This window comes from Eubalaena glacialis, chromosome 1, assembly GCF_028564815.1.
Source record: "Eubalaena glacialis isolate mEubGla1 chromosome 1, mEubGla1.1.hap2.+ XY, whole genome shotgun sequence".
In the NCBI taxonomy this organism is placed as follows: Eukaryota; Metazoa; Chordata; class Mammalia; order Artiodactyla; family Balaenidae; genus Eubalaena; species Eubalaena glacialis.
The window spans coordinates 52,754,686-52,774,384 of record NC_083716.1 but is presented as its reverse complement, the minus strand read 5'-3'; positions in this window follow the sequence as shown (position 1 = coordinate 52,774,384).

The window sequence follows — 19,699 nt, the reverse complement described above, 5'->3', positions numbered from 1 at the left end:
AAGAAGACATATATAGGACTTGTGCGCTGAAAACTACGCAATGCTGATGAAAGAAATCAAAGGCCTAAATAAATGGAGAGACACATCATGCTTGTGAATTGGAAGACTCAACACAGTAAAGATGGTAATTCTCTCCAAATTGATGTAAAAGTATAACGCAATTCCTATTAAAATCCTAGCAACAATTTTTGTAGATATAGATTTGTAAAAATTTTATATAGAAAGGCAAAGAAACTTAAATATCCTAAAATTTATGAAAAGGAAGAATAAACTGGGAGGAATCCATCTACTCGATTCCAATACTTGTTATAAAACTACATAACCAAGACTATGTAGTATTGGCAGAAATATAGTCACATAGATCAGTGGAACAGAATGGATAACGCAGAAAAAGACCCACCCTAATATGCCCAACTAATTTTTGAGGAAGGTGCAGAAGCAACTCAATGGAAGAAGGGTAAGCTTTTCAACAAATTCTGCAATGCAAGTCCATAGGCATAAACAAACAAACAAACAAATAAATGAACAAAAATTAACTTGACCTAAGTCTCACACTTTAGGCAAAAATTAACTCAACATGGATCATGGGCATTAATATAAAATGCAAAACTATAAAACGTTTAGGAAAAAAATTTAGGGAAAAAATTCACAGGATATAGAGCCAGCCAAAGTGTTTTTAGACCTGACACCAAAAGGACGATTCATAACAGGTAAATCTGGTAAATTAGACTTTATCAAAATTAAAAACTTTTGAAAGCAACTGTACTCCAATAAAAATTAATTTAAAAAATTAAGGGCTTCCCTGGTGGCGCAGTGGTTGAGAATCTGCCTGCCAATGCAGGGGACACGGGTTCGAGCCCTGGTCTGGGAAGATCCCACATGCCGCGGAGCAACAAAGCCCGTGAGCCACAACTACTGAGCCTGCGCGTCTGGAGCCTGTGTTCCGCAACAAGAGAGGCCACGATAGTGAGAGGCCCATGCACCGCGATGAAGAGTGGCCCCCGCTTGCCGCAACTAGAGAAAGCCCTCGCACAGAAACGAAGACCCAACACAGCCAAAAATAAATAAATAAATAAATAAATTTATTAAAAAAAAAAATTAAAAACTTTTGCTCTGCAAAAGACCCTCTTGTCAAAATGCCTCTAAGAGGTACTTTGACAAGAACACATTTAATAGTTTCTATGAGGAAGAAAGGAAACCTCACTTCAGTTCAGTAGAGATTTTTATTTGGGACCCTTTCAAAACAACCAATTATTACTCTTTCTACGATATTGCCATCCAGCCCCCATCCCTCACTACTGTCTTCATGGTAATTAGAAGGTATTCATTCATCCTGTGCCTTGCTGAAGTCCAGATACTACTGTCTAAAGCAGTTCTTTAATCTGCCTGTCTAGTGATCCCACCACAAATGGTTCTATTGAGTCTGGCACGCCTCGTGCGTGGTATGATTTTCTACACAGTACACTCATTGTAGGTGAACGGGACAAATGATCTGATTAATAAAGAAAGCTACATTCAAAGCATTTTGTCCCGGACCCAGTAATCTCCATTAGAAGGAAAATACACTTTCTATTTGAGAATCCTCGGATTTAAGTCTTCCATTTGGAGGTTGAAGAGAATAAAGAAGGGAATCTGTGGCATCTACTTCATTCAAATCTTTTTACAAGGTGAAGATTTATTAACTATTTGTTGTTTGGAACTCTTCATTTTAAAGTTCTCAGTAAAAGCAGTCTGTGATGACAGCATCTTCCTACCTCAGAATTCATGTGTGCCCTTTATATTATCAAGGAATCAAATGTTAATAATCATAAATACTTTTTTATAGAAACTACTTTCACCCCTCTTGCCTTCATTGCACACTGCTCTGAAAATATTTCAAATTCTTCCAAAGATAAATGCCTTGGGAGTAGTCACGGAACATTCTTCTTCAACCTGCTTATTAACCCAGCAACAGTTTCGGGATTATGCACCTGTGATCAGGCCAAATGTGGTAGGAACATTATTTACCCCTGTCTCCTCAGGGATGAAAAAACTCTGCATTGCACATCAGCCTCATTTTTTTCCCCTTACTCTCTGCCCAGAAATCCAGCCCCACCCCATGAAAAGGCTGTCTATTCAATCAGAGAGACACAAAGTTGGCTTGTGTAAACCAGGCCTAGAAGACACAAGAGCAATTTATTCTGGTTAATAAGCTGGGAGAAAACATGTAGAGGCCAATTGTACGGTGGGCACAAGAAGGGTTTCTTGTCTGACCAGTGTATAATGTTGTGGCAGACACTGTTATTTGTTTGCTTACCCAATAGCCACCTCCCACCCGCCTTCTTTATTACTTAGAAAAAAACTATCTGCTACAGATATCAGGCAGGTGGCCATGGGATTTAGGAAGGAATGATTTGCTATCAGCCCTGACAGATGAACAAATTACAATTTCTCTATACAAATGTTGGGAGGCTGCTTTGAGATGCTCAAATGATGCTCACCTCCTGGCCTTCATGCCCTTGTGTAGTTGTCTCCTACAGTGAGTAGGGCTGATGTGTGAACAACAGGATATTGTGGAAATGGCAGGGAACACTGGCTAGCAGAGCTGAGGACCCCTAGGAATAAAAAGTCTCTTAAAAGAAAATGAAACAAAACCTGAATCAGCTGAGGTCTTCTGGCCTGATGTGAGCTGCCTTTGGACCCACATAACCTTTTTAAATGGGAGGAAGAAAAGAGTGGATACTGGTAGAATGTGTACTCTGTGTCTATCACTGGACTAGGTACTTTATAAAAATTGTTTTATTTGGTTCTCACACACTATATGTCAGCAAATGTGTCGGCGTTTCCCTAATGATGAAGGACCCAAGACACTGAGAATTTAAGTAACTGGCGGAAGGTCACCTAGCTAATCAGCAGTGGGGAAAGAATTTCATTCCAGGTCTCTCTCAGTCCAAAGCTCCAGCTCCTTACACTCTGGATGCTGCTATTTCCAAAAAGTCAACAACACAGTGGACTCTTGACCTATCTAAGAAGAACTAAAGAGCATTTGGATTAGGTAATAAATAATGTGGATTATTTATTATCGTAGTGCTCTGCTTGAAGTCAGGGGATACTGCTCCCTCTACATCCCCTCTTCAGCTTTCAGGGGAGCTCCTCTCGGTGCTGGAAAGAGCCTGCAAATAGCTTCACTCCTACTCAGTGGGAGAAAGTGAGGTCATTCCTGAAAACATGGGCTGGCAATGCCCTGGGACAGTGACTTAAGCCAAAGAGGGCCAATGCTTGACAGCAACCAAGGGATTTCCTGGTGTGTGGTGAGGTCCCAGGGAACAGAAAAGGCTTCACACAGTAAGACCAGGACCCCATCTTGAAGGCATGCCTGACATGTGGTCAGTTCAACAAACACCACACTATGGGATAAACATTTTATGGTAAGGTAATAGCATAGTGGTTAAGTGCCACCTCAGGTTGTCTGCATTCACATTGTTTCCACTAGCTGTGTAATTTGGGGTGCATTTATTTAACCCCATAAGCCTCAGTTTTCCCATCTGTTAAATGGGGATAATAGGGCTGATTTTATGCAATTATGTATGTCATATGCTTGACCTATGGAAAGTATTCAATTAACTTTACCTATTTTTATTAACACCATTACTCTGCAGTGATGCAGGTCACTGAAGGAAAAGGCAGAGTTTCAACAATAAAAGGGAGAAGGTCCTTAGTGTGTCTCCATATTCCTTGAAGCAGAGCTGGAAAGACAAGATGGGCTTGGCCTCACTTCCCTCCCAGGCCCTCCCTGTTGGACTGTCATTCCTCTGCACACATTCCTCTACAGAAGCAGCCCCACCCATCTCCTGAACCATTCCCAACCAGGACAGGAGGACGTCATGGCCTCAACCCACCAGCTGCACCACAGTTGAGCCTCTTGTCAGGTGCCCACTGAATCCCAGGCCACCCTTCTCCTGTCCTTGTGTATCTGACCTGACTTCTGACTGGTTTTCTCTGCTGGACACTTGTCTGGGGCTGTATCTCCACATGGATCTTGTGGTCCCCTGCCCAGAGGTTGGGGGGAAGAGGCTCCCACGCCCTAAGACGACAGCTGAGCTCAGTCCTCTGTGAGTGCCGCCTGTCAGAAGAATAATGGCACTGTGTTTAATGTGCCAGCTGTCACTGTGACCCCATCACCCAGATGAGCACATGCCATGCACCTGTGGATCACCAGCTGCTTTGTCGAGAGGTTCTCCCATCCTATGATGACCTAATCAGCTTCCCAATCTTCCCCAAAATATGATATCGCTGAGGTCCCTGTGGATCTTGCAGATAAACTCACAAAGGACATCCTATACACAAGACAAGCTGCTTATAATTAAACAGTCTTGCTCTTCGGTTCCTGGGCCCTACTTCACAACAGATGGCAGCCAGCTGTCTGGTTTACCCACTTAGGCAAAGGGATTCAGAAGTTTTCCCATCCATTAAAGCTACCACCTTCCATTCTGAACCACACCCCTTAGTGGATGCACTAAAACACAGTCTCTCCCCTCCACCTGCTTGCTGTAACCCAGGGAAGCCCATGGGTTGTTCTTGATTTCAGTATTTCTGATTGCTATGGGAACAGGGGAAATAGCAGCCACATAAGAAACTGAGTTTGACTCTGTAATATTATAAAATTCTTATAATAACTGGTTTTAGGCTTAGGGTCTGTATTGTTAGAAAGAGATGATTCAGTGGATGCTTGTTAAAAATGGCAAGACAGAGTTTATTCAAGACTATTGCAACAGAAGAGAGACCAAACTCAACTCTGAATACAAACAGAGAAGGAGAGTGTAGGAGGAACTTGGTTAGGTATCAAGAGTTGGGAGGAAGAAGAACTGGATTAGCCCTTGATAAAAGGTGGAGGAAGAAGAGTTTGATTGGAAATCAAAAGGTGGTTGGGAGAGACTCTTCATAAACTGGCTTAGCAGGATTATTTGGTAAAATTAGGCTCAGCAGGTCAAGGATGAGACCTAGTCAAGAAGATCAAGGGGGGAGTCTTTGTCAGTATCGGTCAGAATCGGAACCATCAGGATATATGTATATGGAGAAGGGGTGGGGAGGGGTGGGGAGGGGTGGGAGGGAGGGAGAGAAGGAAGGAAGGAAGAAAGGAGAGAGACAGAGATTTATTTTAAGGAGTTGACTCATGTAATTATGGAGGCTGGCCAGTTTGAAATCCATAAAGTAGGCCAGCCGGCAGGAAACCCAAGCTGAATTTCTGTGATACAGTCTTGAGGCAGAATGTCTTCTCTGGGAAACCTCAGTTTTTTCTTTTTTTTTTTTTTTTTGCTCTTAAACCTTTTAATGGATAGAATGAGAACCACCCACATTATGGAGGGTACTCTGCTTTTTTAAAAGTCAACTGATTGTAAATGTTAATCACATCTACAGAATACCGTCCGTCACAGCAACATCTAGACTAGCATTTGATCAGAAGACTGGCACCATAGTTGAACCACCCTGACATAAAATTAACCATCTAGCATCTCAGCTCCACTGGGACTGGCTGGGCCTCCTTTCATAGGGAGTCCCTGTTGTCCAAGACCGTGGGTGGTCTTCAAACAAGCAAGGGGGTGAATAAAGTTTTCCTACTTTCTGTGATGGATATTCTTGGTGTGATTATAAAGTAGGGTGCTTGCCTTTAAAAGGACAGCTCCCTTGATTTTACTTACTACATCCCGTTCTCCCAGAACTTGGACATTAACGGCTGGGCTGAGAGACAAAGCTGAGAGATGCCAGGTCTGGCTCCTTCCTAATAGCCAAGCTCCTGATTGGATCAGGCTCAACCTGTGGGAATTCCTCCCCTCTCATTCACTCACGAGTGCAGTTTAGAAATGTACTTTGAGTGCCTGCGCACCAGGTACTGCTCCGGGTGCTGGGGATTCAGCAGTGACCACACAGCCTCTGCCATCCTGAAGTTGCCCCTTCTTGCAAAGAGACCTCTGCTCCCATCACCCAAGTGGTCAGATGTGTCCCAGTGGTCAGATGTGTCCAAATAGGCCTGCTTCCAGTTCAGACTCATGATGGGCTCTCTTACCCCTGCTATGTTACGTATATTTTTTTACAATATTTTTAAACATTTGTTAAATAGCACTTAGTGGTAGATATTTCTTTAAAATAGGAAAACGCAGAAAAGTTTAAAAAAGAAAAGTAATCATTTTTACATCCATGCCCATTGATAACAATTGTTAATATATTGGTATATTTCCTTCCGGTTTTTTTCCCCAATGTATATAAAATTGGAAACATACTACACATCCTGGTAATGGGAAGAATTGGCCATTATCTCCGTTTCCTCCAGAAGGACTTGGGAGATCAAAGGCCCTTGGCTGAGAATGAAGTGAAGGCATTGTTAGAAGCGTCATTTCACAGCCCCTCTCGGGGTAACGAAGGGAGCCTCCTCTGAGGCATAATGTGGGTCCTTTATTTTTCAGGCCAGCCTTAAGGAGAGGCAGGTAATAAACCAAACACAACATAGCTTAACAATGCAGCATACTGACTCCCAGGAAATAGGGAGGTGCCCTCAAATTATGGAGCTGCTCAGGGAAGAACTCCCTTCTCATTGCGGGTTTGGACACTGACTCTGACCACTAGCATTGCTGTCTGTCCTTGGGACACGTGGGTGTTGATGCTGGCTTTAGCAGGTGCATCATTTGAAGAAGCTGGATGTAACAGGTGCATTCGCTGGTAGAAATGTGGCAAAGGAAAGCCGATCTGATGCCAGCATCCACCTCGACAGTTGATATCTGAGGGCCAAAGCCCCTCCCGGGCCCAGGATGTGCAGGGGACTAGATTATGGGGTGGGAGTTCCCCCATCATCCTTCCAAAGCCCAGTGGATCATAGACTCAGGCTTGGGGAAAGGCACTGGCGCTTTAGAAAGCGGTGGGTGTGGGCATTAGGGCTGTGTTGCTCAAAAGTTGGGTGGAGGTTTAAAGAAAGAGGCATCACCACAGTGGGGCAGGTGTGAGCAGGGCCCTAGTGCCAAATTAGGACCTGGGTCATGCCCTGAGGGCATTATTTAAAAAATAATAACCTGGGCTTCCCTGGTGGCGCAGTGGTTGAGAATCTGCCTGCTAATGCAGGGGACGCGGGTTCGAGCCCTGGTCTGGGAAGATCCCACATGCCACGGAGCAGCTGGGCCCGTGGGCCACAACTACTGAGCCTGTGCTCCGCAACAAGAGAGGCCGCGATAGTGAGAGGCCCGCGCACTGCGATGAAGAGTGGCCCCCGCTCGCCACAACTAGAGAAAGCCCTCGCACAGAAACGAAGACCCAACACAGCTAAAAATAATAAATTAAAAAAAAAAAAGTGCTCATCCAGGGAGCTGGGGTGTGGTCAGAGGTGGTGCAAGATATTGCTTTATCATCCTCCTCTTCTCCTCCTCTTAGTTCTCTTAGCCATGTTTGTGTATAACTTTTACCAAAAAATTTAAATCTATGAAATTATTTGGGAAGTGAAAGTATGCCTGTTTACATGGCTGGTATACGGAGAGGGGGTCTTGGGGACTACAGGAGGGTGGTGGAGGAGAGGGGCCTCCTGCATGACCCCCGCCCCCCCATGTCTGTGCTGTGTTGGAGGACGAGTAGCAGCCAGCCATTTAACAGGTGGTGTCCGGGGAGCAGCTCTAATGCTGCGGACGCCCTGCAAGGACCCCTCCTGAGAGACACAGGTTAGACCTTCTCTCTACTTGTGTAAGTAAGAGGAAGCTGGCATTGAATGGGGAAGTCGAGGTTGACACTGGTGTTTCACATATCTCTGTGTCTTGCTTTTTACACTTATGGGCATTTTGTGTGTGTGTGTGTGCAATATATACATCCTTTGGAAATTTGGTCAAAATGATATCTAGTCTCATGTCGTGACAATCCCATGTTAGTGGCAAAGCCAAAAACAACACTGCTGGTTAAGAGTGCAGATGTACCAGTCCTATCCTCTGGGCTGGAACCCTGACTCTGCCACCTGACACAGCTTCAGTTTCTACCTCTGTAAAATGACCTACTTCCCGGAGCAGTTGTGAGATTTAAATAAATGGATACATGCAAAGTGCTTAAAACAACATCTGTTACATAGCAAGCACTCAATAAACTGTAGCTATTCCTTTTTTTAAAATTTAGCCATCCTCATTTTTAAATTTAAGGTTTCTTTTTCCTAAAGCTCACTTTGATAAACATCCTTGTACAATTTTTTTTGTGAAACAGTAATACAAATAATTTATATTTATTATAGAAAAAATAGACAATGCAGATGAGAAAAAAAAAAGAAAGAAAGAAAAGAAAAGCTGCTTGCAGTATTACTCCTCAAAGACAACCACAATATATTTGGTGTATATATTTCAAGTTTTTATTTCCTATATGTGTGTATGTACACATACACACACACACTTTACAAAATGAATCTTGTGATACTGTTTTACAATTTTCTTTCTACCAGTTAAGAATAATCATGAACACTTGTCAGGAAAAAAAGGCAACAACATAATTTTTAGTGGCTGCCTAGTATTCCTTTGCATGTTTGTATCATTCTTTATTAGCACCCATTGCCAATTACAAACAGCATTTTATTATTCAAATTGTGCGTATGTGGTGGGGTAAAAAGTTATGCACAGTCTCCTCTGGTGCAAAAGCGTACAGCTTTAAATTTTCTCTGTAATTATCACAAGGTATTCTCTATCAGGTGGTGTAATGACAAAAATTTAGACTTGCCATTTAAAAGTTTGCTATCTCTTCTCTTATTAGAGATAAATTGCCTGTCAATATTTAGTCTCCTTCTTCTGAAATTGGTATCTGGATTGACAGGAGCACAGTGTGTGGAGGAATGAGGGGGCAGGTCCTGGGGCAGAGCTTGGAGCTGTGTACTCTGGTCATGGGGTCTAGCATGAAGTCTCTGGGGGCCCCTTTCTACCAACTGAGCCCTTGACCCATGAATCCTGCAAACTCTATGGTCTAGACACTTTTCTCCATCAGTCCCCTGGCCAGTCTGTCTTCACCAGTGCTTTTCAATCTTTGACACACAAAGCAATCACCTGGAGAGCCTGTCAAAAGAGATTCCTGGGCACCACACCCACAGATTCTGATTACAGGTCTGAGATAGGGCTGTGAGAGTTTGCATTTCTAACGAGCTCCCAGGAAAGGCAGGTCCAAAGACCATACTTTGTGCAGCCCTGGTCCACGTCTCCACCAGAGCCTCTGCTTTGGGGTCACTTTGCTCTCACCAAGGTGGTCCTATGGATGGCTCATTGGTTCTCAACTCAGCTGCCTACCCCACATGTTACTGGGAACTTAGGAGAATTTCTGGATTCTTGTATTCCACAAAAGAAACAGGGGTGGGTGCTGGGAAAGTGCTTCCTCTAGCTCTCCCTTGGATGAACATTCCATGCTGCCTCCTCTCCCCTAAAATGAGGTGGGACTTCCCTGTGAGAGGCATCTTCCAAAGTACCAAATGGGAAGAGAAACACAAGCTCCCTTTGCTTTAGGCTTCGATCTGAAGAGGCAGTTCTTCCATTTTAACACTAGGACCAAATGTGGGGAGGGGTAAACACAAGGACACTGGCACCTGACATTATTTGTATCTCTTTCTCTCCTCTCCTTTCCTCCCAGAGCCAAAAAGGCTTTCTTTCATTGCCCACTTTGTCTGAAAATCACTTTTCCATTGTTAATGCCTCCTTCTTCCTGTGGTGGACATTTGGCCGCCTCCCCTGGGGCCATAATGGCAGAGTGGCTTCTGGGGAACATGATTGAGAGAATATTAAAAAATACATGGCTTAATGTTTTCAAAAGATTGTCTCTGATACATTCAGTAATTGTGTTATCTTTTTTTCTTTGTTACATTTGCCAGACATTTGTCTATTTGTTTATGCTTTTTTATTTGGTTTGATTTATTAATTCTACTTTTTTCCTATTTTCACATTCAATAATATTGTTACCTTTATGACATTCTTCAGTTTTAGATTTTTTCTAACATCTTGAACAGAAAACTTAGTTTATTAATTTTCATCATCTTGAACTTTAAAAATATCAGTATATTTCACAGTCACATACTGTAAATATGTTATTTTACATAAATGGGATCATGTCACACGTGGATACCTTCTCTGCCACCCTCAGTTACATCATCCCTTTGCATCAGCACCTCCCCTTGCCTTTTTCTTCTTATATAATAGAACATTTGAGGCTAGAAATTTATTTCTTTAAATGCTTTGGCTGTATCCTATTAGTTCAACATGTAGGATTCTCACTGTCTTTAAATTTCTATAGACATTAAAATCCTGCTATAGGTTGCCTCATAGATAATGTGAATTTAGACATACTAGATCTAAATTTACTGAGATCAGTGCTTTGATCCCCCCCTCCTCTGAGCCCTCTTCTTCCTTTTCTTTTTTTTTCTTTAATTAATTTATTTATTTTTGGCTGCGTTGGGTCTTTGTTGCTGTGCGTGGGCTTTCTCTAGTTGCAGAGAGCGGGGGCTACTGTTCGTTGCGGTGAGCGGGCTTCTCACTATGGTGGCTTCTGTTGTTGTGGAGCACAGGCTCTAGGCGAGCAGGCTCAGTAGTTGTGGCACGTGGGCTCAGTAGTTGTGGCGCACAGGCTTAATTGCTCCGCAGCATGTGGGATCTTCCCGGGCCAGGGATCGAACCCGTGTCCCCTGCTTTGGCAGGCGGATTCTTAACCACTGCACCACCAGGGAAGTCCTCTTCTTCCTTTTCAAACGGGTTCAGCTAAAATTCTTATCCTCCTCACAGGAAGGGGGAATCTTAGAAGATGTGAGATTGGGCAATGGAGTGAAGAGAATATGGCCTCCAATTTCCTGGGATTCTCCTGGCCCATTGGCCCCAGGTCAGCTGGAAAACACCAGGTAAGAGATCCTGGGACTGTTGCTTATGTCCTGGATGTAATCAGCCACAGAACTCAAATGCACTCCTGTGAATATTTAGGTTGGGGCAGCCATCGGCTAGCAGGTAGCACCAAATGCAGCCAGATCCTGGATGGATTTGGGGAAATCCCAGCTACAAAGACATGACCCTCATCTTTTCATCTCATTAAACCTGCAGTAACATAAACCCGTACATTTTACAAAACTGAATTTTTTGGACTCTCCTAAGTGGATTATGGTGGGGTTTTACTGTGGGATGTGTGAACAAAGAACAGAGAGCGTCGCTTATCACCCAGTTATACAAGGGTTAAATCGAAACCCATGAGGTTGCCCACTAACGGGGCACCCTGAGAGGGATTCAGGATGAAAAACAGGATAAGGCACTCTGTGCTTTGAATAAATGGGCCCCTATATTCCTAGAGAGTGAGAAGTCTATCTCAGGAAGAATTTCAATGACCCTAGATTCTTGCATCTTCCCACATATATTAAAAAAACACTAAAATCATTAACTTGAGGTATCTGTTCTTTGTGATTAGCAGTCATCTTTTACCATGATGTATGCTTGACTATATGTATTTCCTAGCCAAAAAAAATCATATACAAGCTGGCTCCTCTCCTACCTCAGAGCTGAATGAGTGGCTGTCTCCAGGGCTATAGTCCTCAGTAAGACCCTGAATAAAACTTAAACTCACAACTCTTATGTTGTGTTTTTCTTTAAGTCAACAGATGAAATATACTTGAGTCTGTTCCTACCCCCTAGACCATGAACACCCAGCGCCAGAGAATGGCTCCCTGCCCCTGATGTTCACTCACCCACTGCCCTCCTTCCAGCTCACATCACCCTGTGGTCCTGGCGCCAGGCTTTTCTGCATTTCGCACCCTTGGCTCCTAATCCTGTCTGCCATTTCCTCCCTCAAGCCTTCTTACTCCAACCAATGATTCTGGTACTCTCCTTTTTGGTTGCGTTTAAAAATGATTATTATTGTTATTATTTGAATTTATTTCCTATACTGCATAGGTGTTTTCTTCATATGGTACAGCACTGAAAAGCCACACAAGAGTCTACAGTGGAAATAAAGTCTCCTTTCATTCCACATCTCTTAGTAACAGAATCCCCCTTTGTGAAAGCAACCACTGTTAGAAGTTTCTTGAGTATCTTCTGAGAGATGGCCTTTGAAACTATAAATATTTGTGTATGTACACCTATTTCCTTTTCCCTAAACAAGTTGTGGCACGTTATACACATACTTCACACCTGGCTTTTTCCCCTTGACATCGTGACTTAAAGGGAGCTCCATTCCAGCACATGGAGACCTGCGTGTTGTTGTTAATGCCATTACATTTCTTGGGCCTTGACTTTTGGAAAAATGTCTTGGGTCATTCTGAGAACCCCCAAAGCTGCCTTCTACTCCCCACACTGCAGCTTCCAGTAAGAGGTACCCCGTTCAGTCCACCCCACCCTCAGGGACTGGCACCATCCCTGACTCTCTCCCAGGCTTTCCTGCCAATGATGGAGAGGAACGAGCCAGTTCTAGCCACAGCACTTTATTTCTCTCACAGAACAGCTGAGCTGAAAAGGGAAATGGCTCTTTCTGGAAGGGAGTCTGTGGACATTCAACAATGACATGCTGACGCCTGGCGAGGAGCCCAGAGTCACAAAACCTTCCCAGCCATAGCGGGCAAATGGCATTCATACGGGAGGGCAAGGCTCAGCAATATCAAATCAGCAATCCTTTCTTCTTTATCTGCGTGTTTATCCTGTAAGATAAACAAGGGGTCACTTTCCACGAGGAACAGTCAGCATCCTTCTCAGGGCCCAGGGCAGCAGGATATCTCAATTTCTTTACTCCTTGATCATGCAGGTTATTGTATTATCACTTCTTAAAAAGTTAGCCTTTTTCTCCCCAATTCAACAAATATTTTTGAATACTCACTACGTTACAGGTTGTATTCTAGGTACCAAGAATATAACCGTACTGGAAGGTCCCTATTCTCAGTCCAGTTGGTTTTTTTTGTTTTGTTTTGTTTTTTTAATTCTCCAATCTTCCCTCTTACATGCTCTAAAACCTGTTGGCTGTTTCTTGTATAATATTGATATGTTCATTGTAGAGTAATTTCACGGGAAGGATAAAAAACTTTGCTCAATTTCCTGCTTGCTTTTGGTTCCTATTCCTTTCTCCAGACATGTCCACAGATCAGGTGTGTCAAGCAGAGTCTCTTGGCTTCCATGGCTGAATGCCCTGGTGCTCAGCATAATGCAAAGGAGAGAATGGAAGGGAGAAGGAATCAGATACTGCACTGAAGTCGTCCGTGGTAGAAACTGCCTCTAATACACATTCTCCTTTTCTTCATAGGCATAGATTTTTATATCTGGGCACAGAACTGTAGAGAGGAAAGAACACATTTGCCAGCCTCCCTACAACTAGGTGAGGCCATGAACTAAAGTTTGGCTGAGGAAATATAAGAGGAAGCGTCCTGTGGCCACTTTCAGGAACCTACCTTAAGAGACTGCTGGAGCATGCCTTTTGCCCTTTCTTCATTCCTTTCTCCAGCCTACTGCTTAGAACACGGTTGTTGACTTAGACCTTGAAGATGAGAGCCACATCCTAGGGATGGTAGAGGAACTTCAAGAGAAACTGATGGCGCCAAGCCCCATAATGATACTGGACTACGTACACCTTGACTTTTCCTTGAAGGAGAAAAGAAATTCTGGTGTAGTTGTAACCTCTGTCAGGTTGAATTTTGCTGATTTTTTTCCCCATCCCTACCTAAGTCATAAACTACCATCCACTCGGAATACTGAAGAAATATATTTTCATGTTTATTTTTAAATCTCTGCTATTAGTAATGGCAAGGGTTAATTTATAAATATTGATTTAAAAGCTATTAGCCATTCTCAGCCCCCTGCCTTTCCAACCTACACAGTAAAATTTTCAGCTTGAAACCTCAGTCCTACTCAGTGGGTGAGCCTGAGTAGGGGGTATGGAGTGTGCATGTGGAGCAGGGCAGGGGGTATAGAGGAGTTTGGAATTGTTCTTTCAGGAGGTTGGATTCCAACATGCCCAGGCTACCCAGATGGTACTCTACACACCTGTGTGCTCAGCGCAACATCCGCCTGACCCTTAGTGTCTTGCTTCTCCATCATGAGCAGGTCATTCACTCCTCAAGGGTGCACATCCTCTTTTATGTCTGTTAGAAGAACTGGCTACTGGTGGCCTACGATGGGAATCCTCTCCATGATTAGTCCCAAGTACCAGGGAAATTGGTAGCAGAATTGGCATAGGAGCCAGTTGGGAAGAAGTGAAAAAGGCAGCCCATGGGTCATTAAGCAGATGGTTTCCTATCACTGGCACCACTATGGGCCGATGGTGCATGGGCACATTTACCCAGCTTAAAGGTCCAGGATAATCTGTGTAGTTTCTGACAGAAGCCTTCTGGGTTGCTGGTGCCTCGCCCCTGCACTCTGCCCAGCTCTGAACGAGATGGGTCAGTTGGAAGTGCTCAGGTGCTGCCAACAGTGTCCATATTGCTTGGAGAAGTTGATTCTGGACTCCATCACTACACCAGACTGGGATGGATGCTAGCTCATAATGTAACTCATATTTGCTATGTACCCTGCATGCTGATTTGGAATCCTCGCTCCCTATATTGGAAGTCCTCTCTACAATGTCCTCAGTGACCTGAGCCTTGGGATCACCCATCATCCCTTTCCTTCCTGGCCCATTGTTGAGCCAATTGCCCGGGATCACAGACAGATTTCAGAGGCGCTGTGGTGTTTGCAGGAGCCAAGGTGAGGCCAAGTCATCCAGAGAGAGCCACTGAGCCCTGAACAAGTCAAGAGGACTATATCTCCCGCTACCTTACTTGGAGTCTTCCACTTGGAAGGTTAAACAAGGGACATTGCTGCAGTGACTACAGAAGGCAGGAGACAGCGTCTTTGAGGACCCCAACTCTTCCCCAGCACCATAAGGTCTTAAAAGCTATAGCCCTTCCCATCCCCCATAAATTCAGACACCTTCTTAGAGAGAGAAGCAGGGAACAGATGAAGCCATAGAGATATTGGGTCTTTTTACCAGGAAATAATCAAAGACTTCTTAAAAGGTATTGTTTAAAAGATCAGCTATGTCCAAGTTTTAAGCAGATTGATATATTTTTTTCCAAAACCCAGCAGATAAGGAGTCGGGGAAAAGTCAGATTCATTATAGTCAAATAAAGGAATTTAAATTTCTCTGCTGTTATGGGCTAAATTGTGTCCCCCTAAAATTCATATGCTGAAGTCCTAACCCTCTGTACTGAGTGTATTTGGAGATAGAGTCTTTAAAGTGGTAATTAAGGTAAAATGAAGTCATTAGTGTGGGCCCTAATTCGACATGCTGGTATCCATGTAAGAAGAGATTAGGGCATAGACACAGAGGGACACAGGGATCAGATGGCCATCTACAGGCCAAGTTGAGAGGCCTCAGAAGAAACCAACACTGCAGACACCTTGATCTTGGACTTCCAGCCTCCAGAAGTTGAGAAAAAAATTTCTGTTGTTTAAGCCACGCAGTCTTTGGTACTTTGCTTGGCAGCCCTAGCAAACTAATATATCTGCATATCTGAATAATAGTGTAAATAAATTTACATCCCTGTTACGACTTTAATTTTTACACGAATTGAAGTGTGTTGTAATAATATCTAATTATTTAGCACCTCCTCTGTGCCAGGCATTACTCTAAGGGCTGACATATATTAATTCATCTTATTCTTATAAGAACCTCATTTATTCTCCATTTACAGATATGAACACTGAGGGACAGAGAAAGTAACTTCTAAAGCCTCACAAAGCATCAGTGGCACGTGGCAGAGCCAGGATTCAGAGCTAGACAGTTAGGCTCCAGAGCTACATGCTCCACCAGCACAGGGAAACTTGGTTTTTCACTGAAATATAATACTTCCTGGCAGTTTGCCATGTCAGTACATGTTTGTCTAAAGACTCACATGGAATTATAGTTTTATTCCAGGGTATGAAAATTAAACCTGCATTGATGCCTTTGCTGCTTTAGCAAGTAGCCTTCTGACCATCCTCAGGAACAGTGACTCATCCAGAAAGAATTAAGGCATTTCCTCTCACCCCCAAGGAGCAGAGTGGCCATTGTGTTTCTAAGGATTGGTGGGCCCTCCTTCATTTAGTAGAGCTCCTTTTTGAGAAGCTTTGCCTGAAAGGAATTTAAGCCATATTATGACAGAAAAGAAGTAAAATGAGAGTTTGTAGGAGAGGTACTAGATGGATTTGGAGCTAGCACCCTAAGAAATGCCTGGGAGCAGGGGACAGGAAGAAGTCCTTTGAAAGGTCCTGGGGTCCAGTAACTGGCCCATACTTGTGTGGTCCCATCTGTGGTATATAGTCTGGAAAGGGTCAAGTCTAACACCAGTGGGGGCAGAGGACTGTAGGGAGTTCTGTTGGAGTGGCCAGGGTGGATGCCAGACCAGAGAAGGGCTGTCCTACACCAGAGGCAACCAGCCAGGGCAGGCTGCACAGTGGGGAGAGGAAACTGTGGGAGTAGGCAATTGCCCTAGATGCTGCCTGCCCAGCCTCCTGGGAAAGCCTATGAAATCCATGTCCCCTAGTGAATCATCTGCTAGTGAGGGGCTTCCTCTTTTTACCCCAGGAACTTGGCACACCTTCAGGAGATCTCACTAAATTATTTAATCTCCTGTTCTCAATCTCTTTTTCCATTTTCATCAATTTCTGGGAGAGTTCCTCAACTTTATTTTCTATCCCTTCTATTGAGTTTTTTCATTGCTGCTTCATCTTTTTCATTTCCAAAGGCTCTTGAACAGTGTTTTCAGAACATTTTTTATGACATCTATTCTTGTTTCATGGATGCAAGGATATTTCTTATTTCTTTCATATTTCCTTAAACACATTATTTATACTTTTTTTGTGAGGCAAGTGAATGGGGGGTAGTTTTCTTTTTCCTGCAGAGTTTCTGGTTCCTTTCAGGTCTATTTGTTTGGGTCTCTGTCTTCTGCATTAAAGGTTGTCTTCTAGTGTGCTGCAATTTTGGTTTCCTGTTCATTGTTAAGCAGGAAGGGGGAACTAAGGAATCCTATAAAACTATATTGGATTCTGTACCTATAGAAAAGAAAATATACCTTTTTTTGAAGTGCACGTGGAAAATTCATGAAAATTAACAAAATATTAGGTTGCCAAGAAACTCTCAAGAAATCCCAAAGAATAGAAATATACAAATAACATTCTCTGATCATAATGCAATAAAACTTTTAGAAATTAGTGACAGAATTTCTTAAAAATGTAAAATTTCCTTTTTCCTGGTAAGTTAAAAAAACTATTAAACACCTATTGGATTAAAGGGAAAATAAAAAAATAAGATTGCAGAATTTCTTGAAAATAATAATAATGAAAACATGACATAGAATCTCTGTGATACCACTAAGGCAGTTATCACAGGAAAACTTAGAGCTTTAAACACCTGGTGCAACAGAAATAAAGACATCAATATAAATGAATTTAGCATCCAAAATGGAAAGCTAGGAAAAAAGTAACTAAAAGAAAGGAGAAGGAAACTAATAAAGATCAAATTATAAGTAATGACTTGGAAAACAGAAAAGAGTAGAACTAATACATCCAAAAGTTGGTTATTTGAAAAACACAACAAAATACACAAACAATTAGCTAACTTAAGCCTTAAAAAGGGAGAAATCACAAATGTAAGAGGGAAATCGCATAAAAGGGGGTAAATCACTACCTAACTTATGCTTTAAAAAGAAAGAAATCACAAAAATAAAAGGGAAATAGCATAAAAACAGAGAAAACAATTTTTAAGAAGAAAGTACTTTGTGCAACTCTGCAAATAAATATGAAAACTTAGAAGAAATGGGTATGTTTTCAGGCAAACAGAAGTTGCCAAAATTGATCCTAATAGAGACAGAAAGTCTAAACAAACTAATTGCTATAAAAGAAATGAAAAGGCTAAAGAGTTATTGCATAAAATAATACACAAAGAATCACCAAGCCAAATGGTTTCACAACGAAATTCCACGTAATCTTTAAAGGTCAGATAATTTCATTGTTACTTAAACTATATATAATATTAGGTCAGATAATTTCATTGTTACTTAAACTATATATAATATTAATCTCTAAACCTGATGAAGATTATCAGGTTTTTATTCCGATACATTTCAACTCATTTAGGATAAATTCCAAAGATTTTTATTCCATCTGTAAATCTTTTTTTTTCTTTTTTTTTTGGCCGTGCCATGCTGCATGTGGATCTTAGTTCCCTGACCAGGGATTGAACCCGCGCCGCCCCCGCCCCGTACTGGAAGCACAGAGTCTTAACTACTGGACCGCCAGGGAAGTCCCAAAGATTTTTATTCCAATAAAAGGAGACAACAGACTATTCTCAATTAAGAATTTCCTTATCTATTCATCCATGTCTTGGCTCTTGTGAATTATGCTGTGATTAACACTGAGGAAGAGATATAGCCTCAAGATAGTGCTTTACTTTCCTTCAAATATATACCCAGAAGTGGGATTGCTGTGTCATATGGTAGTGCTATTTTTAATTTTTTGAGGAACCTCTGTAGTGTTTTCCATAGTGGCTGTACCAATTTACACTCCCAACAATACTGCACAAGTGTTCTCTTTTTCCACATCCTTGCCAGCATTTTTTATCTCTTGTTTTTTTTTTTATTTTTTATAATAGCCATTCTAAGAGGTATGAGGTGATATCTCTCTCTCTCCCTTTTTTTTTTTTTTAACATTTTTAAAAAAGAAATTTATTTAACCAAAAAACCAAAAACAGTTCACCCGTTTCTCCCACCCTTCCACACCCCTGCCTCTGGCGCCCACCAATCTGTCTGTTCTCTGTATCTATGAACTTGAGCTTGTTTTTTTTTTTTTTTAGATTCCATGTATAAAAGAAATAATACAGTATTTGTCTTTCTCTGTCTTACTTATTTCACTTCATGTAATGCCTTCGAGGTCCATCCACATTGTCACAAATGGCAAGATTTCATTTTTTTTCATCTCTGAATAATATTCCATTGTATATATACCAAATCTTCTTTATCCATTCATCTGTCAATAACACAGCTGTTTCCATATCTTGGGTATTGTAAATAATGCTGCACTGAACACAGGAGTTCATGTATCTTTTCGAGTTAGTGTTTTGATTTTCTTCAGATGAAAATCCAGAAGTAGAATCATGGGATCATTTGGTAGTTCTATTTTTAATTTTTTGAGGAAACTTCATACTGTTTTCATGGTGGCTGCATCAATTTACATTCCCACCAACAGTGCACAAGGGTTCCCTTTTCACCACATCCTCACCAACATGTATTTCTAGTCTTTTCGATGATAACCATTCTAACAAGTGTGAAGTGATATCTCATTGTGGTTTTGATGTGCATTTCACTGATGATTAGTGATGTTGAGCATCTTTTTAAAGATAATAAATGTGTATTACAGTATTCAAGCAATAAATAAATAAATAAATACAGAAGTCCCTAGGAATATTAACTCCAAACTAGTAAAACATGTTAAGATGTCTGTAAACTTAAGAAAATACACTGAAATATTATTATGATTGTATTAAGTGTGTCTGAGAATTGTGAGAAGTCTTTTCCTTGTTTTACCTATTATGATCCTATTGTAGATACTTTTTTAATCTAATAAACATGCATAGTAAAAATGTATAAATATGCTTGCTGACTCTTCCCTAGACTCATTCCCATACAGACATCTGTAAGGCAGACACCTCTTCCCCCAAACATTCTGTGCTATCATACCGTTTTTCTTAATAAGCAAGTCCAGAC